The sequence below is a fragment of the Podarcis tiliguerta genome, assembly GCF_965153285.1.
Source record: "Podarcis tiliguerta genome assembly, chromosome: 5".
In the NCBI taxonomy this organism is placed as follows: domain Eukaryota; kingdom Metazoa; phylum Chordata; class Lepidosauria; order Squamata; family Lacertidae; genus Podarcis; species Podarcis tiliguerta.
In genome coordinates, this window is record NC_139538.1 from 78,644,745 (window position 1) to 78,660,730 (window position 15,986).

At 41.9% G+C, this 15,986-nt stretch overlaps 1 protein-coding gene and 2 long non-coding RNA genes across 10 annotated transcripts in view; 1 reads left to right on the top strand and 2 right to left on the bottom strand.

The window, feature by feature from the left end:
* The window catches only part of LOC310677467 (uncharacterized protein), a 61,770-nt gene extending 45,814 nt beyond the window's left edge, over window positions 1–15,956 (top strand). For 4 of the 8 annotated variants that reach the window (XR_014511168.1, XR_014511169.1, XR_014511170.1 and 1 more), the window contains one exon: window positions 2,548–3,838. The gene's annotated coding sequence lies outside the window, so the exon portion shown is untranslated. Of the gene's footprint in view, window positions 1–23; window positions 339–2,547; window positions 3,839–9,853; window positions 10,033–11,124; window positions 11,181–14,856; window positions 14,978–15,773 lie in introns of those variants that run through there. The other 4 variants (XR_014511173.1, XR_014511174.1, XR_014511172.1 and 1 more) reach the window with 4 other exon arrangements.
* The window catches only part of LOC310677547, a 161,184-nt gene that overhangs the window by 61,649 nt on the left and 83,549 nt on the right, over window positions 1–15,986 (bottom strand). The gene's annotated exons all lie outside the window — the stretch shown is intronic.
* The window catches only part of LOC310677535, a 60,146-nt gene that overhangs the window by 5,627 nt on the left and 38,533 nt on the right, over window positions 1–15,986 (bottom strand). The gene's annotated exons all lie outside the window — the stretch shown is intronic.

The window sequence follows — 15,986 nt, forward strand, 5'->3', positions numbered from 1 at the left end:
ACATGTGGTTCTAGAGATAAAAGGTCAGGTCTACTAATGGCTGAATATTCCTGAGACACACCAGTGGCTTTCTGTCCCTTTCCTTTTCTTTTTAAGTCTCTGTATCTGAGGCTAGAGTAGGTGAAAATAAATGTGGTGGGAAGTTTCTATATTTTCTTTGTATACAAAAGTGTATTTGTAGATCCTGCTATAAGTCGATTTAGTAACACTTTTCTGTCTTAATAAGTTTGGTTTTCATTAATGAGTCTTCCACTTTTTAAAACACAGAACTTTGAGATGGGGATATAAGGTTTAATTGATTTCCCTACCATGAGTGTGTTAAGTTGCTCTCCACAGCTTTAAAGACATGCAAGTTTAACTTATAAATGCCCATACATCTATTAAAAACTTTGTGGGGGGATATTTTGAACACTTTATTTCATTTTCTTGCTCTTAATCCCCCTCCCCGTTTGTGCTCTACTGCCTTCAATTAAGCTTTATAGGAGGTTTGCCTGTGAACTAGAGGTACCACAGCATTGGTGCTGTTCATATTAGGAAGTTACTTTGTGGTACATTCTGCTTTGAAGTTTGTCAAGTTACAATTTAGGCGGTGAAACATTGTGATCTTTGAGCCTAGGAGGAAGAAAGGGACATAATGTATAAAGGAACTAGTAATAGGTTGAAACGCAGCTACGTATTTGATACCTCAACTTTGCTTGCTTGTTTTCCTTTTTTCGTCCTCCTACAAATAAAACCTATTCAATGGTCCGGGTTGCTATGTTCTTACGGTTTTTATTTACGGAATTTATACGCCGCCCTTCGGAGCCCACATCGGCAAACAGAAACAGTACACACTTTAAAAACAAAAACAAAGCAAAAACATTCTAAAACATTTTGAACATTAAAAAAATAACAATTGCAAACACCTAAAAGCAATTTCAGTTAGGAAGAATCGCAAAAGTAATTATAGGAGGTTTGTTGGTTTGTTTTTTAAACTATTCTTCTGTCCGCTGATCTCGGGGTTGTCAGGATCATTATTCAGCAGCCACCAAATGCCTGAGCAAACAGCAATATTTTCAAATTCCTAAGGAAACGCAATGATGATGAAGACGGGGCAGCTCACTAGAGAGAGCATTCCGCAACCGGGGAACCTCTTTAAATGGGCTGACCGTCCAGACTGAATTAAAGCAATTTAAACCAACTACAACGGCACTGTAATTTTATTTATTTATTTGGGTTTTTAAAAGATTAACATACGAATCCTAACTTGCAGGTACCAGCTTGGAAAAGACATTCTTAGCGCAAGGAACTCCTCTTCTAAGATGGCGGGTGACTTTGAATATCCAATGCACCGTTTTTAAAAGAGTAAGCTGTTTCCTAAGTCTTCAAAACCAGCGAAAAATGAATGCAAATTTAATCATATGTTAATAAAATATAGCTTGCTTACATAGCTTAGATTTCTTTCTTCGGTTACCGCCGCTCTTATGTATACAGTATTATTCGCATTCGCTGGCAGTTGCCAGAGCCTCCATCCAAGGCGATGTACTAATTTATTTAGACAGCAGATGCTGAAATGAGGGGTATTGGAATTAAGTTCTCCCAAGCTTCTTTGTCGATATGAAATAATTTACACTTGCTTCTTTTTAGAACAACAAAAACCTTTTAAAAAAAGAGAGTACCCGTTTAAGATACGAAGTGTGTTTGTGGGGGGGGGGGTGTTCTTTGGACCTCGTAAGTGTGTTTTTTGTACAATGCGGGTGTGGCTTGACAAAGAAAATGCGAAGCAGGCGCCCGAAATCTCTCTCTCTCTCTCCCCTCCCCTCTCAATTCTCTTCCATTCAGTTGAAGAGTCAGTTGCCAAAGCGGGGTCGACGGAGGGAGGGGTTAGACCCAGTTTGGCAAAGCAACCGATTTTTTGAAAGAGAATGTAACTCTTTCTACTGGTGGAGAAGTAAGGGTGAAACGCAAAAATGATGAAGACGGGGCAGCTCACTGGGAGGGCATTCCGCAACTGGGGAACCTCGTATTGGTTGAGAAGTAAGGATGGGATCGCCGACCGGAGATAAATGCCCAGATCGAACCCCCAGCAGAATAGCAGAGTGAACCTGAGGAAGTGAACCCGAGGGATCTTAGTGTCCATTTTTAAGGCAAAACCAATTCAGGAGTGAGCGAGAAAGAGTTTTTTCATGATGGCAACCAACAGATTATTAAACCCTGAGCTTTCCATGTCGGGAGGAACATCGGCAAGCGTCGCTTCAGTTTAAGCTAACCGAGCGCTTCCTTCAGATTTGCCTCTTTGTTTTTCCCCAGGAGGAAAAATACTCCTATTAGGATGGCAGGTTTCAGCACCTTGCATTGAGAGACCAAATGTGCAGCATTCAGCTGGAACCACACTTAAGCAACATTGCTTTTCTAGCCAATGTCCCGCAAGTCCCTAGTTCTCCCACACTGAAAAAATTACACCACAGGAGGCACAAATATTTGGCGGTCCTCTGAGCTTGAAAGTGAAATTATGACCTATCCATTTGGAAATATTGGGAATTTTGTTCTCTCCTTTCTTTTGTTCAGACCTGGTTTCAGAACTGAAGAGCGAGGACAAAGGTTCCAATATAATGATCAGGAACTGAGCTACAGCTCCTTATAGCCGCTGTGACAGAAGAAGAAGTCCATTAAAAGCCTGGGGAGCAGCCCCAAAAGCTGCGCAATAAGTCCAATGCAGCAATATTACCAGCCATGCAGCTTCCATTATCCCGAAAGCTTTTGTTCAGACTTGGTTTCAGAACTGAAGAGCGAGAACAAAGATGACTAGGTCCAAAACAATGATCAGGAACTGAGCTACAACTCCTTATAGCCGCTCTGACAGAAGGAGAAGTCCAAGCACTCCGAGAAGCAGCGCAAGAAGTCCGACGCAGCAATAATACCAGCCACACAGCTTCCATTATCCCGAAAGCTATGAAGGAGCAGGGTTCTGGCAGTGACCTCTCAGCACCAGGCAACCAGGAGAGCCTGTCTATGCCGCGCAGCAGCAGTGCTCCCAGGAATTGAACCCGGTTCATTACCAGCCAGCTGCTGTTGGTGGAACTGGGCTTTGTGAGACTTCCCAAGAAAGGAACTGCCCAGTGCCATATTATGGTGCAGCGATGATGAGGCAACCTCCACCATCAAATGTTAACTTCTGCACTGCATCAAGCAGTAAAACTCCCTGGTCTGCAATGGGGAACAGTCATGCAACGGGGAATTATCCAGCTGCATATCCCATGCAAATGTTGCCTGAAGATTACCAAAATTGGCAGCAAAGCAATATCTTTCCTTCTCCCGACGCCTTCCAGGGTTACCCATCCATATAAATCCCCCCCCCCTAACTTTTAAATTTTGTAAATTTTAAAGTTTTTCAGTAAAGTTTGTTATTTTAATGCCTTTGTCTGGGATCATCATCTGGCTTTCCTTTTACTGAAGCATTCTCTTCCCTTTGCCCAAGCAAGCTAAAAGCACTTGTATATTGAAATAAAAAATAAAAGCTGAACAATTGGCCACTTGTTCAAATAAGGGCCACAGTCAAAATCTGGGGTTGGAACAATTGGGGAAATGTTTCAGAAGTTTCCAATTTTGCTTTTGTTTCTGTCGGGTTGATGTGGGTTAAATGTTTTGTTGGGGTTGGCTATTATTTTAATTTGGGTATAAGCATAAACTGTTCATTATTGCTATTATTATTATTATTATTATTTATTATTACTATTGGTTTCTTGGTTTGCTATTTATTTATTTGTTTTGTTTTTTAATGTTTGATGCATTGTGTTGTAAGCACAATGTATTTTTGTACTTTTTGCAGAAAACAATAAAGCATATATGGATATAGATATATACGTGTGTTTTTGTGCATGTGATTCTATGGGGATGGATTTTTTTGAGCCCTGCCTGCCTGCCACGCTACATAATGCACTCCCTTTTTGAAATGTTGCCTGAATACAGAAAGGGGTTGGTTCTGCCGGATCCCCTCTCTGCTTTTACGTGCAACTTCCACGAAGGAAGAGTTCACCCAAACCAAAATCCGCAGTAGCTTGATGATGTGACTCAGACATTGGGTTAAATCCTGGAATTCAAAAAGTTAAATGAGGATGCTATTTGAGAGTATTGGGAATGCCTTACAAGATTCTGTTTATAATGCTACACATTATCACTTCATCATTCAGTATTTCCTCTTGTCCCTAATCTTAACCCAAGCTAATCCTTGCTGAGCTCCTGACAACCCCACAAGGGACCAATTTTGCTTATGCGGTTCAGGGTTTGCTTTCCAGCCAAATGGTTCTGAAACCGAGTTTCAATTCCACAAACTTATTTCTCTATTTATCTCCCACCAAGGGGTAGAATAGAAGAATGGGGGGTGGGCAATGGGGTAGAGTTGGCTCCTAGGACCCCACCTTTTCCCGGCGGTCCTTGAGGCAGCCCACCTCCTTCTTCGCCCTCCGCCCTCTCAGGCCCCCTCGAGGGAGACCAGCCTGAGACGCGAGCTTCGGGGCTGGTAGTAGGGTCTGTGTGTGTGTGTGTGTGTGTGTGTGCGCGCGCGCACGTGTGTGCAGGGATTTGAACCCTGCCTGGCCTCAGGCCAACACGCCGCCAAATGTATACATGCCTGAGGGAACATGGCGCCCTATGGAGACCGGTTACGAGATAACTCTTAAGGGCTTCCCTCTCGACATTGTCTTCCCTTCTTACGTTCCCACAGCATCAGCGCTATAACAAACCAACATGGCACTGAGCGGGTCGGCCTCGGCTGCTAAAAGAGAAGAGAACGCCATTATCCTAATTGGAGAGAGGACTTAAGAGGAAGACGCTGTGTGGTGTTAAAGTACTGTGTGGTGACTTTAATGCATGCACAGCCGCCAATTGGGAGGGGATCATCAAGGCCAAGTGGTGAATACCTCCCCCCTATCCAAAATCTGATTTAATCTCTTTTACATCAAGAAGATCTAAGGACATCAGAGTGAATGAGGCGGGAGTCCTTCTTTATCAATTGGCCATTCGTATGAATTTGAACATTTTGAATGGCCATTGCCCTCCGGACGTGCCAGGTGAATTCACTCCTTTGGGCACAACATCAAATAGTGTCCTAGACTACCTTCTAGTTTCAGAAGACCTATTTTCAAACTTCTTTTATTTTAAAGTAGACAATGTACAATCCAGTGACCACCTACCTCTAGCGGCCAAGCTAATGCTTGACTGGCACCCGGTTAGCGGTTCACATCCAATTCATGTAGGTTTAAATGCCACAGCTCAAGTAAGAAGCATTAAATGGTCTATGAAACAGGCCCAAAAATACGCAGAATTCTTCCAGAGGAATATCTCCAAACCCCTTATTGTTTCAGTGGTGGAGTTGTTTGAACCAAATAGGATTTTGGAGTGGTTCTCCCACCTCTCTGTGGATTTAACTAGCTTTTTTACAATGCCGACTCACCTGGTTAACCGAGATCAACCCAGGTTCAATGCACCTTGGTTTGATTCCAAATGTAAGCAAGCTAGACTTTCTCTCTGTTGTATCTACAACAGATATAAATCTTCCGGAGCTGAAACTCTTCCCCCAGAGTACTTACAGGCCAAAATTGCTTACAAACAGGCACAGAAGTCAGCCGAGCATGAATGGCAGCTAAGACGTTGGCAAGAGCTGATTGCTGCCTCTAAGCTTCGCAGCTCTCGTGGTTTTTGGAATTTAATCAACAAAAGATCGAGGAAATACCCATTGACGGTTATACCAGCCCCGACATGGGAACAATTTCTAAGAAAATATTTCTCCCAGACAGTTATCTCTAACACTCATTCTGATACTCTTTCATGTCACTTGCCCATATGGCCAGATACTGACCCGGAGGAAATAGTTGATTTAATTGCTAAACTGATTTAATTGCTAAACTGAAAACTGATAAAGCCCCAGGGCCCGATCTGATCCCGGCGGAGGCTATTAAACAACATCCAGCATGGTGGGCCAAAAATCTTGCAAAAATCTTTGATGCAATTAATGCCACGGGCCAGATATCTAGATCATGGAAGGAGTCCATCATAATTCCTATATATAAAAAAGGACCACCAGAGGACCCAGGAAACTATCGTAATATCAGTCTATTATCAATCATCAGAAAAGTCTATACTCGCTTCCTGCTAACCAGACTAACCCAATGGGCCGAAGATTCCAATCTGATAGGCCATGAACAGGCCGGGTTTAGACCAAATCGTCCTTCTATTGACCATGCAATAATCCTACATCATTTGGCGCGGAAGTATTCTTCCCCCACTCATGGTCTTCTATGTGCCGCTTTTATAGACCTGACGGCGGCTTTTGACAGTATCTCTAGAGAGCTGCTATGGGGAAAATTGGCAAAGTGGGGCATAGATAAAAGGCTGTTGTGGCTTATGATCAAATTACATGAAGGGACGGTCGCTAGGGTGAGGTTAACACCTGAGGTGGATCTCACAAACTCTGTACCAATAAATAAGGGGGTACGACAAGGGTGCATCCTTGCCCCCTATCTCTTTAACCTCTTTATTAGTGACATGAGAACTCCCCTAGTTGAGGCCCAAACCACCATTCATGCACCCAGGCTTGCAGACTATCACTGCCCCTTACTATTGTACGCTGACGATGCGGTGATCCTCTCATATTCAAGAATCGGTTTGAGGAGGGTCTTTAAGATCTTCGCGTTATATTGCCAAACAAATTTACTTACTATTAACCATTCCAAATCTAAAGTCCTAATTTTTTCCAGGAGTTGTAAATTGTATAGGTGGGAACTCGAGGGGAAGCCAATTGAACAAGTCTACAAATTTCAATATCTAGGAATTTACTTCCAGCATAATATGGGATGGAAAGCGCCTATCACATATTTACAAAATAAGGGCAAAGCCCTTATCTACGCTCTATTACGCTTTTTCTTTACAGAGGGGGCTATGCATGTTCCATCTGCCTTAAAAGTGTATAGTGCAAAAGTGGTTGCAACTATGGCCTATGCGGTCCCTTTATGGGGCGCTTTTGTAAACCTCATGCCTCTGGTGACATTGCAAAATCTTTTCCTTAGACACCTTTTGAAACTACCCTCTTGTGTAAGCAACTCGGCTATTCGCTTAGAACTTAAGACCCCCTCCTTAGAGATCCTGATGTGGAGACATACCTTTAATTACTGGCTGTCCCTTTGGCATAAATTGCCCAATTACCATCTTATTCAGTGCCTTTGGAGAGATGAATTTACCAGCCCATGGGTAACAAAAATTCATTCCAAACTATTGTCTTATGGAATCTCCCCTTCCGATATACTAAATTTAGATCTAATTACAGCAAAAAAGGTAATCAAACAAAGATTGGAGGAGGTTGATCTGCAACAAAATCTTACTACAGGTGGAGGTACATGCTCCCCAATAAATCAGGGCATTACATTTACGTCCCAGATACCTCGATATCTGTCTAACTTATCGGTTGCGTCGCATAGATTCGCTTTTGTTAGAGCTAGATTTAATGTGTTCCCCTCAAACGTGCTGAGCAATAGATTTTCTAACGGTAAAACCTCTGTTTTATGCGCATGTGACAACAAATCAATAGAATCCCTTTATCATATCTTGTTTAATTGTCCTCTATATTTGGTTCCCCAATCAAGGATTCTGAGTTCAATCATTTTGGAAACTGTTGCTAAACCATCCGAATTACATCTTGCCTATCTACTACAGGACATTGACTCTTATAGAACATTACAGGTTGCCAGATTCCTGAATTCAGTTCTTTCATATAAAAGACTTTATGGAATGCTGCATGACTATTAAAAATCTGGTAAACTTTATCCACAATCCTTATATTCAAGGCCACAATATGGTATATCTAGAGATGGTACGTAACGTGAAGGAGATTATGCATTGAAATATTTTAGTTGATATTTTAGAATGTAAAATGCTATTTTATTTATTGACTGGTTTTACCTTGTGGGCTTATAGCCGAATAAAGTATCTGATCTAGGTTACATGGGATATATGAATGTGGAGCTGAAGAGAGTAGAAAAATGCTGCAGAGAACTAAAGAGAAACCCCAGAGGAATAAGCATAATTTATTAAATGCAATTCCCTCTGTTGGATCAAAAAGACATATTCATGGTAACAATGTCTTCTATATTCACAGAACATAATGCCTATATGCCTTTCACACAACACAAAACAAGTTAACGTAGGTTCTCCCACTGTCATACACTAATCTTTGCATAGTTGTTATACCTGAAAGTGAAATTATGACCTACCTGTTGGGAAATAATGGGCATTTGGTTTTCTCCTTTCTTCTGTTCAGATCTGGTTTCAAAACCGAAGGGCCAGAACACCAAAGAGGATCGGTTCCAGGCTAAGGATCGGGAACCATGCTGCAGCTCCTTATAGCCGCAGTGAGAGAACCAGTTTAAGAAGCAGCCTGGACAGCAGCCCAGGAAGCAGTCCAGGAAACAGCTAAAAATTTCCACACGCAACAATATTACCAGCCACAGAACTTTCATTATGCTGAAAGCTATGGAGGAGCAGGGTTGTGGCAGCCACCTCTCAACAACACGCAACCAGGAGAGCATCTCTCTGCCCTGCAACAGCAGAGCTCCCTGGAATTGGACCCTGCTTATGACCAGCAAGCTGCTTTTTGTGGAACTGGGCTTTATGAGTCTTCCCAGGCGAGTGACTGCCCAGTTCCATATTATGGTGCGGAGATGGTGAGGCAGCCTCCACCATCAGCTGGGAACTTCTTCATGGTATCAAGCACTTATACTCCCTGGTCTGCAACGGGGAATTATTCAGCTGCAAATCCTGGACAAATGCAGAATGTTGATGGAAGTGCTTTGGACTCTCAGTTTTTCTCTTTAAGTCAGGTTCCAGATTAGCATCCCAACTCGTTCCTTGCTATCCTGTACATATTGTTGGGGCAACGGGGGGGGGGTGTCCTTCCCGCTCCTCTTTCTCGTCCCAACGGCCGCCCATCCCCCACTCCCTCTCGCTTCGCCGCGTAGAATCTAGGTTGGCCTCGCGCGCCCTTTCCCGCCCAAACCGCCTCCGCGCATGCGCCCCCGCCTGTCCTGCCTTGGCGCCCTTTGGCCACCGCTTCCCCTGCGGGGTCACCCCGGCCGACCTCCGCCTCCTCCTTCTCCCTGGTCTCCCCGCTCTTCCCTCCCCCCCTCGGTCTCCTCTCCGCTCCCTCTTCACACAATGACCCCCCCACCCCACCCCGCAGGGGGGACCCACCCGTGAGGCGAGATAAGGGCATTAGCATGTCTGGCCTCTGAGGAAGGCTGCCCCCCCCCTCGCCTTCCCTTCTGCTCCTTTCATTCCTTCATCCTTCTGCTCCCTTCTGGCCCCTCCAGGCTCAGCCCGTGTGTGGAAGGGGGGGTGCGGCGGCGGCTGGGCTGCCCTAAATCCGCCTCTGCTTGGAAGTTTTTGGTTCTCTTTAATTTTTGGTTGATCCTGATTTTTAATTATTATAAATCAAGACAGATCCCTTTATTCAGAAATACGTCCCTCTCAATCCCTCCCATTTCATTTACTTATGTACTGCTTTTGAAATGAACCTCACAAAGTGGTTTACATCAATATATCAAAACAATAAGCATCCATTAAAAATGTAAGAAAACAGCAAAGGCAAACTGCAAGGGGGAAAAGTTCAATGATTTTAGGATTGTAGCTTTTAAAAGTGTAGTTTAGTGGGAGGTTGGATCTTATTATTTATTTGTTAAATGTGAACCACATTTTTGTTCCAAATTGTTGCTCTCTAGACCAGTTTCTATTCATCCAGACCAAATGATTCTGCCACCCTGACCAGTTAATACTTAAACTCTTGAGTATTGCTTTGATCACCATGTTAACATCTTATGATGTCATGAATAGCTCTATCTGAATTGAAATTTACATGGATTTGTTGAGCATTGAGATGTCTATCTAAATAGTGTGTGAAGTAATCGTAAGAGAATGATAACTTGGGAAACTGCTTGGCTGTCCTCCAATTGCACTCAGGATAAGAAGAAGACTACAGTGAGGGCAGACAGATCTCTGAAGCACCAGGTGTGTATCCTTTCTCCTCAAGCTACTTGCCAGATCAAACACTGCACAGAATTTCCCCCACCGATTGGTCTACATTGGATTATTCCTGTCAGATTTAGGGATGCAGGAAGAGCTGCTGATTTGCTCTATTTGTCTAGTTTTAGGAGGGTTTTAAAAACAATTAATTAAAAACATTTAAAGACAAAATAGAGAGAGAGAGAGATTGCACATACTTTTGTAAACCAAGAAAATCTTTAGTAAAGATACATTAAAAAGAAACATTTAAAGACCACTTGATTGTAATAGAAACAAAACATGAAAATCACCAAAAACTGACAGTTAAAAACAAGTATTTTAAAATTTTGGAATATGATTTAAATCAGCAGTAAACTAAAAAGATATTAAATAAAACACATTCAATTTCTACATGTCTAGATAGGCTAGCCTAAGCAATAACACCTTTAGCAGGTGCCGAATATAGTACTTTTTTGTTATTTTTATTTTCCAGTGCTTGCTAGTTTTTGTAGGTCAATGCCAATAAAGATTTGAATGAAAAAAACTATTTTGAGAATCATTTCTGAATATGGCCTCTCTTCATGGTTGTTTCTTTAAAAAAAACAAAAAACCAACAACAACAAATAGCTTGTGTCTACTTCAGTTTCATACTTTCCAAATTTCTCACTTAAAAGAGGATTTCCTATTCAGTAAGAGAATAGTTACTTTAGTGTGAGTGAATATATATGTACAAGTAAACACACACACACGCACACACTTTTATGGGGCCTGGATACATTCATGTCCTGTTAACATAGCATGGAAACATTCTGTTCATTCACGTTGCCTTTTGTTTCATTCATGTTGCCTTATCTAGCTATGAACTCAAGAGATGGCCCTAGACAAGCTCTGTCTCTCAACCCTAGCCCCTTGGAATGATAAGGTTGGGCTTGATTGTGTCCATAAAAAAGATAATTATTTAGAGAGACAGGGTCATCTCAGGCTGATTTGGAGTTGATGGTCCAACTTCCTTGGCCTGAGCACAAATTATCTAGTCAGTTAACTGTGAGAGAATTCCTCATCTGAAAATTAAGATTACAGGATTTCTTTGTATTACAGCCTTATTCCTGGCATGATGAACCATGATTGATCCTGAGATTGATCACTGCCATTGTGTGAGTATGTTTTAACACACAGCCTGAAAAGAAGAGGAGTTCTGAAGCATGTGGACTACCCCTACTCATTGGCAGAGTTTGCTTGGAAATGTTTTGCTTTGCTGGTGGCAGTAAGCCCTTGTGACTTTCAGCAACCTGCCTAGCTTATCAGTTTGTATAGCTTACTATGGCTTACTAAACTATGGTTTATTAAACCATGGTTTAGCTGCATTATGTGTGAACCCAGCCCATAACTATGGTTTATTTACTATGGTTAAACGTTCTAGCTAGTTTAGAAATCTTAGCTAATGTTAACCATAGCTTAGTGTTACGTGTGAACCTGGATACCCTCCTTAGCTATGGTTAAAGTGCCATCGCCCAAAATTTGCAATGTTGTCAATGAAGTGCTGCAAAAAATTCAAACTGCTCTCAAGATACAACTGCTCTCACTCTGCTTTTAATGATTCTACAATGCATTGAATCAAGATTTAACTGATTATCTGCCTGATGCCTCAGTTGTAACCATGGTTTATTAACTATGGTTAATGTTAATAAGGGGTTAGTGTTACGTACAACCAGGCCAATGACATGTTCTAAGATCTGATCAGTAGCTTCAGTAAGAATTTATAAACTAGTTTGTGAAGGTTTTCCTTCTGGTGGTGTTTTTAAATTTCTAATGGTAAGATGCCTAAAAGAAAGATCTCTGGGGGGTTTTTAAAGGTGAGTTTGAATAGTTTCTTAAATTCATTATAGATGTTATCCCAGAATTCCCCAATGACCACATATGGTAAAATAACCCCACATCTGTTTTACATCTCCAACAAATCGATGATCCTCCTTTATACATTTTCGCTAGTTTCAAGGGGGTATGATGCCATCTATATAGCATCTTGGAATGCGGGTGGCACTGTGGGTTAAACCACAGAGCCTAGGTCTTGCCGATCAGAAGGTCTGCGGTTCGAATCCCCGTGATGGGGTGAGCTCCCGTTGCTTGGTCCCTGCTCCTGCCAACCTAGCAGTTCGAAAGCATGTCAAAGCGCAAGTAGATAAATAGATACCGCTCTGGTGGGAAGGTAAACAGCGTTTCCGTGCGCTACTCTGGTTCACCAGCAGCGGCTTAGTCATGCTGGCCACATGACCCAGAAGCTGTATGCCAGGTCCCTCGGCCAATAAAGCAAGATGAGCGCCGCAACCCCAGAGTTGGTCACAACTGGAGCTAATGGTCAGGGGTCCCTGTACCCTTTACTTTATATAGCATCTTCATGGTGTTTTCCCTAGAGGAACCAGATTCTAACATGCAGCACATTGTGAAGACTGGGCCTGATTTCTGAGTTCACATAATGTGTATAGATATCCATTCCACTGTACATTCTATTACCATTGCCACTGCCCTTTCTAGAGTGCTGAGAGACTAGAGTGCTCCAGTTTTCTCAGGGACAACATTTTGTGTTCTTCACAATACTAACAAAGCCTTTTGACTCTTGGCAGTTTTTTGTTTTTTTCCTTAGAATGCCTTTGCTTTATTTTAATTCATGACATTTGACAATTTTGTGCAAAACAAACCAGACATTTTAACACACAAGGCATTTGTGATCAGTTCCTGACAGTACTGAGTAATCAGTATTTAAGCAATCTTTAATATTATCCCTTAACAACACAGTTGTGGCAGTTTGACTCCTCCCACCAATGTGAACAAAGGCTTGCTAGACAGCTGATCTCAATCTAGACTCAATGTCTGGAGATCAGTGATAAGGCATCACATGTTTGCAGCTGAGGGGTGGGGTGGGTGGAGTCAGAAAGAGCTTGAAAGGGGATTTTTAACCCTTTCTGCTTTGTTCCCCCCACCAATCTGAATGGCTTCCCAAGCTTCTATTTTCTTCACATGGCAGGGATGGCCAGAAGATAGATAAGCTCTAGGTGATTTTAAGTAGATCAGAAAGGATTTCTGACTTCCCCATGTTTATCAATAACAGCAACAAAGTAATCCCCCTCCCCTAAATTCAGAATTGTACGTTGTATACAGTAAAAAATAAAATGGGGCGGGGGAAAACAAATTTGCTGCATGGTGCCTGTAACCTCCACCCTTCCTGCTGGGCAAATACTAGCTCGGAGGGCGCAACTTGGGTGAAATGGCATGGTGTTTTAAACCCATTCCTTAGCACCGCAAACAGATCTGAATCCATAACTACCACCTGCCCCCCCCCCATGTTGTGTTTGCCATTTCTAAAATTAACAAGAAATGAGTTTATTACAGATAAACTTACAAAATTAGGTCTGGCTTGGTTCCAAGTCACTTTCTGAGTAACACAGACAAACAATTTTTAGTGTAGGAAGTAGATTTCACATAGAGCATGGAGTAAATGTATGGAGGTGTGGGCTTTAGAATTTGCAAAGGGATGATAGATTTGAATGACTCCCAATAGATGGATTGAGTTCCCAGGCCATTAGTTGTTCATCTCTACTCAGTAAAGAAGTAAGGAGTTTTGTTTAGTTTAGTTTTTAAAAGAAGCATGGTAAGAATCAGAATGTATTGTAAATCTATTACATTCTTTTTTATTCATTTTTGCTTTTAACAATTATCATCTCACATAAATCATAGTCATTCTACACACAGGATTCTCTGAATCCCAAGACTTCCCTCCACCTTTCCATAGTTTCCCAAGATATTCTTTTCCAACTGCAGCATATAATATTCTCCATATTTCCTTAAAACTCAGTTTTTACAATAGTTCCCACTACATTGCAAGAGCTGAACAACCCTTTACCCAAAGGTTTCTTTCCCTTTTCCCTTAAAATTTCTAGCCGCAGAGTATGCTGCAAAGGACCTGTGTGAAGGGGTAACTAGGAAGTTGGAGTCTCAGACAGGTTTTCTTTAAATAAACAATAAAGATTTATTTAAGGCAAGATAGTATATAATACAAATGGATTCAACTTAGGTTAGTTCAGAAATACAGTGTGATTTCACTTTAAATTTGTCCTCAGTTGTTTGTGCATTATTGGTTTGGTTCCTTGATTCTTTCTTTCAGTTATCCACCCCCTTTAACAATCCTGCTCCTGAGGTACTTTAAGTAATTGACCACAGGGCTCTCCACACTCCTTCCCTTCACTGGGTCTGTGAGTTTCTTCTTTTCCTTAGAAGAATCTCTCCCCTCCAGACTAGATTTGAGTCCCAAGTAGGCTGTTCCTTTCCAGCTCCTACTTCTCCTGGCTCAACCTCTGCCTCCCAGTAAAATTCTGGTCTATTCCTCCTACAGGACACCACACTCTGTCCTTCACAATACGCTCAGAGTGGAAGTTGTTTTTTCCAGAGCCAACTCTTTCTCCCATTCACTCTTTATACCTCAGCCTGTCTCCTAACCTGTCTCCCTACCTATCTCCCACCCTCTCCACCCACAGTTCCAACCCACTTCAACCAACCCTCTCAAACTAACTGTCTCTCCAAAAACTCTCCTTTTAAACTCTCCCTTCTGGAACCTCGGCCAATCAAAGGCTGCCATTCATTAACAATTTGCAGGCATGAAAAAAAAGAAAGAAGCACTTGTTGATCCAACCTGTTGATCCAACCTGTTCAGAGGAGAGGATTGATCACATCAGGTCAATTACCTACTTAGTTCAATCTGTTATAAAACAAGAGTGACTACAGAACTGAAAGCCTCTCTTCTATCTGAGAGGCATTGGTGACACTTTCCTCTCACAGGCCTTGGGTGACAGCCCATTAACCTAAAAACACCTCTTTATGAGTAACAGGCCATATAACAGGATTGTGGACAAGAGGGACCAGACGCTGTGGCAGAGGCAGGTACCAACTCTATTCCCATATCTAGTTTAACATAATTATTACAGGAGCTAATAATGTCAATACAACCTGAGGGGCTAATTCACCTGCTCATCTTCCAAAGTAATATATGCCATCAGTTGCCTTCTAGCTGGTCTATGCAATGACCTTCTAGCTGGTCTATGCAATGACCTTCTAGCTGGTCTATGCAAAAGAATGAATGAGCACAAATCTGAAATGGCAGTATAGAAAAGCCAATGAGGGAACATTTCAGCCTCTCAGGATGCTCTGTCACTGACCTTAAGGTGTTCATTATTGAATGAAGTGACCTCAAACCATGAGACCATTGTATTACAATGCACCAGTGCTATTATTTGCACATGGAATCAGTACAATAGGTGCTAGGTTTATGTTTTTTAAAATCACACTGGATGTGCTAAAAACTGGCTTACCAGTGCAACTACTGTTTTTGGTGCATCGTCGCAGTTTAAAATGTCATTATCCTCAACTGTATAATTCAGCATTTAGTTTCCCTCTGATTTCTTTTTACAAGCTCCCCACCGATTGTGTCCCTGCAACTCAGGATAACACTTTATGCATCCAATGAAGTGAATTATATTGTGTGTGTCATAATAAATTTGTTAATCTTTCAGGTGCTGCAAGACTCTTCTGCTGGTTTTGCAGGATTGAAAAGATTCCCCCTGCACCAATTTTACAATGATTGCTTAAGGATTGAAATGGTAATCTGAAAAAGTCATTGTGAATTGGGTCCTAACTTTTGTGCTAGATTCTACTGCCTCAAATGAATGGCATCTCAGCCTGTGGTCTTCATCTTGCAGGTCATGATTACAATATCTTATTGTGCTTAACTAAGAAAGAAACTCTGATCTCCCTCACCCCCTGCTTTGTGAAACACATTACCCTACTGTGGATTGTGGAGTTGTTGTTCTTGCTGTTTTCTAATGGGCCAGCATGCCTACTTATGCTTTTAATGGAGCTTATTTACAATGGATAGAGTACTCGTCATCTCGAAGAAAAGGAGCTTTTTCTTT